Source organism: Apteryx mantelli, chromosome 1 (assembly GCF_036417845.1).
Source record: "Apteryx mantelli isolate bAptMan1 chromosome 1, bAptMan1.hap1, whole genome shotgun sequence".
NCBI classification, from domain to species: Eukaryota; Metazoa; Chordata; class Aves; order Apterygiformes; family Apterygidae; genus Apteryx; species Apteryx mantelli.
This window is the reverse complement of record NC_089978.1, coordinates 133283375-133293254: the sequence shown is the minus strand read 5'-3', so window position 1 is coordinate 133293254 and position 9880 is coordinate 133283375. Positions and strand designations below refer to the sequence as shown.

At 42.2% G+C, this 9880-nt stretch overlaps 1 protein-coding gene across 1 annotated transcript in view; it reads left to right on the top strand.

The window, feature by feature from the left end:
* The first annotated feature begins 3018 nt into the window (after positions 1-3018).
* Positions 3019-9880, top strand: part of USF3 (upstream transcription factor family member 3) — a 31143-nt gene continuing 24281 nt past the window's right edge. Inside the window, exon 1 of the mRNA XM_067302385.1 lies at positions 3019-3066. The gene's annotated coding sequence lies outside the window, so the exon portion shown is untranslated. The remainder of the gene's footprint in view (positions 3067-9880) is intronic.

Here is a 9880-nt window from a genome sequence, read left to right as displayed (position 1 = left end):
TTGTCTATTCAGTTATTCTGTTACAGCGAAGCCAGCTAATACCTCTGATATCTGTGTTTCCTTCTCCAAAGCTTTCCTGGTTCTACTGTTTCTTTTCAAGATGAGCAGTTCCATTCCCCTCACCATATTCAATGCTTGGGTATTTACAGGGGCCTTGTAACAACTTGTGTTGTTCTGTAATCTTGTAATTTTAACACAACTTTTTTGTTACTGAGATGATGTATTTACAGAACTGTTATAACCCCAGGACCTAATGACTGAGTGGTAAGTCAGTTCATTCTTTTACATGTAAAACTGATCATTTTTCCCTGCTGTGTACATCACTTTATTTACCAATGCCAAATTTAATCTGCTGTTACATTGCCCAGTCACTTGATATTGGAAGGTTCACCTGTCATTCCTTAGTCTTATTACCCTGACTAACTTCATGTCCCCAGCAAACTTTCACCTCACTCTCTGCTCCCTTTTTAAGATAGTGTTGAACAGTATGGAGCCCAGCATAGCTCTCTGGAACTCTGCTGTTGACCTCTCCCTAGTGTGAAAACTGATTGTTTATTCCATACCCTACTATTTCTGTCTCTTAATCAATTCTCTGTCACTGCAAGGATCTTCCGTCTGATCCCATGGCAGCTTAGATTATTTAAGAGCTTTTTGGATAGGGATCTTACTTTAGGGTTCATTTAAAGTCCTTCTGGACATCCACCAAACAACCCTCCGTTGTCCATGGGCTAATCAAGTCTTCCAAATAATTAAGTGGTTTGGTGAGGCAGGATTTTTCCTTGCAAAAGTAATATTAATGGATGTAACATGCAGAAAGCTTTTGCTGGAGCACTTCCTCACTTGAGGTAAGCTGTCAGCTGAGCACCGCAAACTGTTCCTTGCAATATAACTTTTCACTGTATAGGGGTTCCCCAAATACATTCAATCCATCTAGTCCAGATACTTTGTATGGGACATATGATTGTTGTTCACTGTTGCCCTTTGTCCTTTTCTTTAGCCCTATAGAGACATTAATCAAACCATAGGGAAAGGGTGACTTTTTTTTCTCTGTCTCTCCTTCTCTCCAAATATCTACTGAATTTCTACATTTTGTTTAAAGGCTTTGTGGCAACACCATCTCAAGCCCTCTAGATAGCTAAGTGAAGTTAGCAGACTTTTTTCACTGGCTTCCACATGTATGACCCATTGTCCAAGGAACTCCCACACCTGGGGGAAAGGCACTGATCTGTATTCTGATATCCTTTTTGTTGGCTACCATACCACAACATACAGACTTTCATCCTTACCGTCTGCTAAATTTTGGAATCTAAACCTGTAATACAGCCAAGTATTATGCCTTCACTTAAAAAATGGATTCAAGTTGTTCTTCCTTAACGTAACTTACAATAGAGCTGGAGAAACACCTTGCTCTTACCTGTCACAGGCAGCAAATCTTCATCTCATCTACTCAATGTGAAGCTTTTCTGAATATATGTGCAAGAGTATTTTTGGGTTTTTTTTTAATTCTTGTACTATATAAGTGCTAGCCTATATTCCCTGCCAGAAACTCATTCCTGCTGTTCTGCAGCAATTTCCTGTTTCACATATGATTTCACCAGTGAGTTTTTGCCTGCTGCTAGATTCTTGCTGCTCTCTTTCAAATATTGAACACTGTACTGGTAATCTTCAGATTACAAGTACCAGATTACAAACTCAAATGCTCCAGAGCGCAGTAAGGTGCCAAAAGATAGAACTTGCTTTTCCTGATTTGGACAGGGGGTGCCTCTTTGGAGAAAACCTTCACTTGAAAAGGACAGTAGGGACATAACCTATTTAAAAAAAAACAACACTATATCAATATATATTGCAATGAATGGCATGGCACAGGTAGCTCAGGTTTCAGCTGTCATCCAGTTTGGTTGTGCTATGTCATAACTAAAAAATAAATACGGAAATGAAAAAAGTGCATTTATGCTTACACTTTGCATGCTGAAGTTGCCGTTCACAGTAACTTCAGCATTTCTCTGCAAAAACAACTAAAACCTTCAATTTCTTCACAGTCTGCAAACGACTCTTCTGCTTCAGAAAGTAATGTTAGCTGCATGATTATTTCATAAGCAGCAGCAATCCAAAAATGAAATGGTGTTTCCAAAAAAAAAAAAAAAAAAAAATTTTTTTAGCATGACTCATCTCAGCAGCAGCAAGGTTCTTGGGTGTGACTCCTGAAACATGTCCCTGCACTCACTGTATTATATCACGTTTTAAGAGAGCAGATGGATGCAAGACACTTTCTGTGAAGGCATCTATCTTTTCCATAAAGCCTGAACATTGCAGCTCTGCCTCTTCGGGCTGTGCCAACAGCGAAAGGAGGCCTGGCAACTCTAATTAACCACCTACAGCAGGACAGAGAGAATGTACAATAAATTTGAGAATAATTCCGGGAGGGGGGGGAAGCTATTACGGAACATCAATGGAAGGAAGCTCTTGAGGCTAGAAAGTAAGAGCTGGCTAATTAGGGCAGGTAACTCAATTAGAGAAGCGGCAACGCCGGGGTTGAGCCGAGGCCGCGCAGCTCCTGCGGCATGCCTCAGGGCCACTTCCGGCGGGGGCGGGGCGAATAGGGGCGGGTGGGCGGGGCCTCCCGCGGGCGTCCCTCCTCCGCGTTACAGCCCCTTCGCCGAGCTGCGGCTGCTTCTCCTTTAATAATTTCCGCCCTCTTTGGCCACACCCCCCTTAGCTCTCATTGGCCTATCGAGATGCCGATCCCGGGCGGTTCCTATTTCGGCCACCTTAACTTGTTGACGGTGCGCACGCCAGTCTCAGCGTCGCCGCCGTCTGATTGGGCCCCCCTGCTAATGTTTGTGGTGGCGATTGGCCCGTCGCGGCTCCGCTCCGCCCTGTCCCGGTGTGCCCGCCTTCCCGGCTTCAGAATTTCTGATTGGCCTAGAGGGCTCAACCCGTGCCATCGGATTGGCTGCTCCAGGCCGCGTGCATGAGCAGCAGGGTACGCTGCGGTGACACGGGGTGCCCTCTCGGAGGATGGTCCCTGCTGTGGGGCTGCCGCTGCTGAGCCCGCCCTGCCCCGCCGTGAGTGCCGCGGCGGCGCGGGGGTGGGCGTGCTGCCCGCGCTTGGAGCCGGGGCGGGAGGGGCGGCACTGCGAGCGGCCCGGGGCTGGGGCCGGGGCGGAGGGGGCGCGTGCCGGGGCTGCCCCTTCCCCTCGGGCCCCCGGCGCGGACGTTGCCTCGGCGAGGCGGGCGCCAACGGACGCGCCCCGCGCGCGCCGCCGTCGCCACGGCGACGGGCCGAACCCCGCGCGCGCGGGGCCGCGGGCCCTTCCTCTCCTAGCACTGGCTCCGGGACGGGGAGGGGCGGCCCCGGGCGACCGGCGTCCTCGCGCGGCCCTGCTCGCCCCCGCCGCAGCCTGGGGCGCCGGTGGCGGAGCCGCGGTGGGGACCTTTGTCCGCCCGCACCTGCGAGCGGGGCCGCCGCCTTCCGGGGCGCCGGGGCCGCGCGGCCCTCTGCAGGGCCGGTGCTCGCTTCCCCTTACGTGCTTGTGCAAGCGCCGGTGTGCTCGTGGCTCGGCTGTTGCTTTGGAGAAGTTTTGTCGCTTTTGCCTTGGCGGTGGTCCGCTTCATGTCGCCTCCCCTGCCGTATGGATACGGTCTTGGAGTGCTATAGCGCATATAACTGGGGAAAGCGTAAAAATGAAGGCTCCCAAGATTTGGAGGGTTGAATTTCTTATCGTTGGATAAAACGAGTGGAGACAGTGAGCCACAAAAAGCTATTTAGAGAGTTACTTATGGACGGGGTGAAAAGTTGGCACTGTTTCTCAACTGCAATGTCTTTTCAGCGTTGTCAAGAGTAGAGTATGTGCTGTGCATCATCTTTGTGCTCTCTTTGCATGAGAACTCAAGCTGGAAATTACTCGACTTCAGACTACTGTGCAAAAGCCTTTTTTTTTTATTTTACGTTCAGTCCCTGGAAACCAGCTCTTCCTGTGGGGTCTGTTTTCAGCCTGGCTTCTGAAGGAAAGGCAGCTTACGGACATGCTCTGTCTATTGCTTCTCCACGCAGTAATTTTAGCTCTCTGGCCAATTTTAATCAAATTTGCTAGTGATGGAGATCTTAAGGAGATTGAAAGTCTTTGTTTCATGAAAATCAACACCTGGCAAATGTAAAAGATCTAAATTTTTGTTCATAGTGAGGGCAGGACACGTAGACTTCAGCTCTTTGGTCAGTCTTTGTGACAGCACAGGTGTACTAAGTCTGTCAGCATACACATGGCTTGAATACAGCCATAGAGCACGGTGCTGTTTGTCCAGGAAAGTTTGTAGGGAAGAGGAAGGATCCCTCTCAAAAAGAGGGGAAGAGTGAAGTGATAAGTCACTAGCCATAAATATGTAGAAAATCACACTTCTTTGCTTTTCATATAATAGATTGGCTTTCTATTATATTTCACCCAGACACAAGATTATTAGAAACATTAAGCAAAGATAACTTTGTGATGGCACACAAACTCAAGTAGTGTAAGAGCCCCGGTTGAAAGCATGATTTTAATTTTGCTTTTTCATATATGCATTGGAGTGATTTTAGTTATGTGATTATATAGCGGTCTAACAAACTGCAGGATATTGTTTGTCACTCACATGAATTATGTGCGATAGTCAGACAAATAAGATGGAAGAAAATATTGGGGAATGGTGACTTTTTTTTAAAGGATTTAGAATAGAACTTTACTTCCAACTTTCAGTTATTGACTTAATAATGAACCATAGGTATATTTTGGGGTCAAATGCATTTGACAACTGGAAATATAGTCATCACTTAATGGAACTAAACTTAGAAAGTGCTGATGGACTATGTAGATTTTCAATGATTTTAATCTGCGTATATTTGAAACAACATACCAGATATGTTAAGCAGCATGAGTATAGATACAGTCTATGGAGTAGCTGGATGTTACTTATTCCTTAAGAGACTTAGTAAGGTTATAGACACATGGGAAGATTAGAAGTAGATGAAAAGTGGCAGTGGTGGCTGGAAGAGCTGTGAAGGAGGAATTAGGTTGTGAGTACTTGATTATGGCTTTGCTGCTTTGATTCCTGGTTTTCCCAGTAGTTAATGTTCCCAAGAGCTGACCAGGAACAGGTCGAAATGATTGTCAGGTAAGTGTCATTGTGATAAGTGTACAGCTTGCACCTGCTGCGTGCAGCATGTACTCTGCATTCATAGTTGCACTTCAGTCTTAGTCTGAAATTTCAAAGATGGCTTATGAGCAAGAAAAAGGGGAAAATTTGACAAAAGTGTTCTGCTGACACCACTGGCTAAGCTACTCCAGCGTTTTGACCTTGTCTCTTGTTGGGCAAATATCGCTAGTAGTTCCTACTTTTTTGTGTTTTTGGAATTAAAGAGCTACTTTTTTTTGGGGGGGGGGGGTTAATATGTTGAAATCATAAGATCACCTCGGGCTTCCAGGTATTGAAGTATAACAAATTAAGCAACAAAATCATTCAAAATATTGTTGCATTCAAGTGTGCTTTTAATTTGCAAAGGGGGCTGGCTTAGGGTGTGTGACATTGTAACCAATCATATTCGGCTTAGATGTGAATTAATATAATATGTGGGCTGAATTTGGATACTATATAGTGTAGAAGGAAGAAATAAACACATATGAGGGTTGAATGTGAGGACATGCTGAATTTGACAAGATTTGTTTGATTGTTTAGTTTTATTATAAATGTTTGGATCCAAGATACTTGTAAAAATGACTTAGTAAATGACACATGACTGGGCGGAGGCCTAAGTAGCAAAGCATTTGATATAAAAGTATTCTCAATGAACCGTGGCTGTTTGCATGTAAAATTTGTAAAATATCATTAAACTTGTAAAAAAAAAAAAAAAAAAAAAAAAAAAAAGCCATATTCAAGGACAGTGAATAAGTGCCACAGCAAAATGTTTCAGCTGAGGCAATTTTCAGTTAAACAGCAAATAATGTTGATCACTATCCCTGAATATCAAAATACTAGTGGAGGTGTGTGCCTAGCTGTATGTATAAACCAGATGTTTGAATGAAGATGGATAGGTAGAGTGTGTGTATAGCATCTGACAACTTTTGTTTCTAATAATTTCATAATGGGTCTAGTTGTAATTCTCAGTCTTCCAAACAGCCATTATACCTGTCTCCAGCTTTAAGGACTGTTCACATTTAGTATTTCCAGTCACCTTATAACTTACTTACTTTGCTAGTGTTCTTCATCTCTGTCATGTTTGTGGCTCCTTTATTTGAGTTAAGTCCCTCAGGAACACATTTTCCTAGTCTAAAAGATATCAATCATAATGTGAGGGGTGTGAGTGTTCTGGAAAGTCAAGTGAAAACATTTCAGATTGAGGGATTGAGCAGTATGATTTCCTTTGTTTCAGACTGCAGTAAAACAATTAAAGACTGCAAGCCCCTAATTAAGAAATGGTGCACAGTGCCAAACTTGCATAATGCTAGCCTTAACTTGCTGATTAAAATAAAATGTCAGCTTTTATATGTGCATTTCATATGTACAAAATGTACTCTGTTATGACTTTGTAAGTGTAGCACAGCTGTCATGTTCTGAGTGAACATGAAAGTGATTCTGGTGTGTGCACAGGGCTGACAAATTGTGTGTAAACTAACCAGGTTTGTTTCCTGTATGAAGAGCTATGGGATTAATCTTTTTAAGATGAATGAGTTACTTTTGCTACCATGACGTATGATAGCAATCTTCTACAGCAGCCAAGCCACATGCCATTGTGATTCATGTAAGAAGAAAGTAGCAGACTGTTAAAAATATTTAGTGCTTCCTGTAAACAAGTGCCTTCCCTACCCAATTACCTGAACTTCTGTCAAATTAGCTGACCAAGATGAAGACCATAAAATGAGATCAATTCCATCTGAAAGTACATCTCAATCATGCTGATACTCTGCTATCAAACTGGGTTCTTTGTGGCCAGCCTCTAGTGAGGCAGGAATGATCAGAATGTGGATCTATTAACCTTTAGATCTAAATGCAGATTTCTTATATCTTGTTTTCTGAAGTCACTGGTGTGGTGGGCCATGGCACGAGAAGATTATTGAAAACCTGTTCGTTAGGTGTCGGGACACCATGTTAAGAGTCAATGTGACATTATGGGAAGAGGAAAGCTTACCTGTAGTAAGTTTTGTTTCTTCCAATATGTGAAGAATAAAGTGAAAAGAATGTGGGCCATGTGGGGTGTCTGCCTGCATCTGTAATCTGTAATAGGTGGCTGGTTTACGAGACACTTAATTCAAGCCTTCAACCTTTGGTGAAGTTGGATCCTGGTTTGCTTCTTTGCATTAGTGAAGTTCTTAGCTAGGAACTGAACATAAGTAGTCTTATATTGGTTGGAAATTGCATTTTCCTCAGTAAAATTGCATTTTACTGCAATACTTCTTAGATGCTTACTACAATAATGAAATGATTCTAGCCCAACATTGAGCAACTCCAAATCAGCAACAAATAAGGAATATCATTTCAGTTTTTCACTGTGGAAGGAACCATAATACCTCAGAGACACTGTTTAAATAGTTGATTCTTCTAGGTAAGTCTTGCTCTAGACGTTCATGTCAAAACCTTGTTTAAATTCCGAGACTTCCTGTATAATTGGAGAAGTTTAACTAGTTTTGGCATCTTCTTGGGACGTAGTTTCATAAACACTAAGCCAGCACTAGCAGTCTTGTACCAACACAAGCATTTCAGTGTACTTGTTCAGGGGAAGGGAAAGGGTTGCTTTTCTTTGTGATCTTTTTGCAGAGTTGATTTTAAGCTGGGGTTTTATGCTCATCTGCTTCCTGTATGTGCGCTTGTGCCAGCGCAGGGGCAGTAGAGAGAGGGAGTGAGTGGCAAAGGCTATATCTTTCAGCATTATTTTGGAGTAGGTAGGACTGTTGGGAAGGGAAACCATCTTACAGAGTTCCTGTCATTGCTGTAAGGACAATTTGGAAAGACTTAAATGCTGGGAAGTATTTTTCTCAGAGTAAAGATGTGAACGCAAGCTACTAAGTAGACAGTAGTATCTTCTTTATTGGTCTTTTTGTTCCTTTTTGAAAGAACAGCTTAATGCCTTTGTCTAAGAATATATGAGGGTATGATAGAGCCTGTTTCCAAAACAGGAAGATGGGCTAGATAACCTCTTGAATTCCCTTCAAGTTTTACATTTCTGTGAATTCTGTAAACTGTTTGTAAGCTTTCAGTGAGCATCAACAAGGGGAAGGAGTAGGGAAAGCAGGTTTTCCATGCCCAATTTTAGAAGTTATGCTAAACTAGCTATCTAATTTATCTTAGTAACATTGCAGTGTAACTCATTGACTCTGTTAGGATCCAGATTCTGATAAAACAATTAATAGAAGCAAAAATGGTTTATTTTCTGATACACCAGGTTTCAACTAATGGTTGTCTTTAAGAACTTTGTATAGCTTGCTTCATGACACAATACCTTAACCTACTTCCGAATCTAAGAAATTCTCAGAAGTGTGTAAAACTGAAAATGTCAGTATTTATAAAGCTGTAGTTACTACTTGCCAGTATGATCATTGGTCTGTCGTCACTCTCTGTAATTAAAATCAAAGCAGTTGGATTTTTTTAAAGTTTGGATACAAATGCTGTGAATTTCTATTTGGTATGGTATTTGCCTGTATTCAGTTAGCATGCATGTGCTCTATACTTTCAAGTTTTAGTTTTCTTGCTTAGCAATATTAGTTAGAGGCTGCAGCTCTGCCTTTGAGCCTCTAACCAATGGTGCACATAACATATGTACACCCTTTCCTCTATTTTGTTCTCCATGGCTCAAGTTCAAAATTTCTTCTGTTGGAGATAGCTATAGGGTATTTGTCTTGTGTCAGTGTTGGGAATTGGAAGCTTTCAATAGTTCTTTCCTTCATTTAAATGAAAGTGCAGAGGGATGGGTTGTGGTGGCTTTTATTGTGGGGGACATGTTAAGTTTGTGACCAAAAGTGATGCTCAGTCTCAACATCTGATGATTCAGATTAAGTACTACCTTTATGTAAAGCGAAAGTTGGCAAAGTTAGAGAGAATGCCACCTGTAAATTGCCTTGAGAGGGTTTATAGTCCATCTTACCCACCTAGTTTATGGGGCTTGGGTTTTTTGTTTTTGTTTTATTTTGGGCAGAGACGGGAAGACCCTGTGTTTCTTAGCTTGGAAAAAGTTAATGTGTTTGAGCTATCCTTTGCTGATGAACACAATGGAGATGTCCCACTTTTCATTTCACTTTAAGATAGTCTTGCCAAGTTGGTTTCATGTGGCAATAGGGAGATGACTTCTGACAATTATTTAAAAAAAGAAAAAAAGGTGGAGGTAAGGCATTTTAATTTTATAGAATGTTTTCCTAATGAAATAAAACCTGAAGAGTCATGGTATCAATCTGTCTGTTGCTCCTGTCCCTTCCCTTCACCCATTCCTTTCAAACCTCTGCGAAGCAATAACTTGGGAATCTATTTTTGGTTTCTGCCCCTTTGTCAGTGCTAAATTTCTGCAGCAGTATTATTTTCTTTTCCTGATGTGTACATGAACTATTAAGAAGTAAATAAGTATTTCTGTACGTCAGTTCTCCCAAGCTAAAAAACTAGTTCCAAACGCAGTGGAACTAATGAATCCAGGTTTCCTATGGATCTGCATCGAGTGGTTCCATTTCCTGATGTGTAACATCTACTGATTTGCTTTTACATTTCTTCCTTGAAATGTGGTTAAAAAAGTGTCTGCTTTACCTGGTCACCTATCCTCAGATGTCTTTAATTTGAACCTCTCTGTTAAATCTAACTGAAATAGTCTGCAGCTTCATCCCTGCCAATAATATTTGAACCCATCTGTCAAACATTCAGATAACAAGGTGAG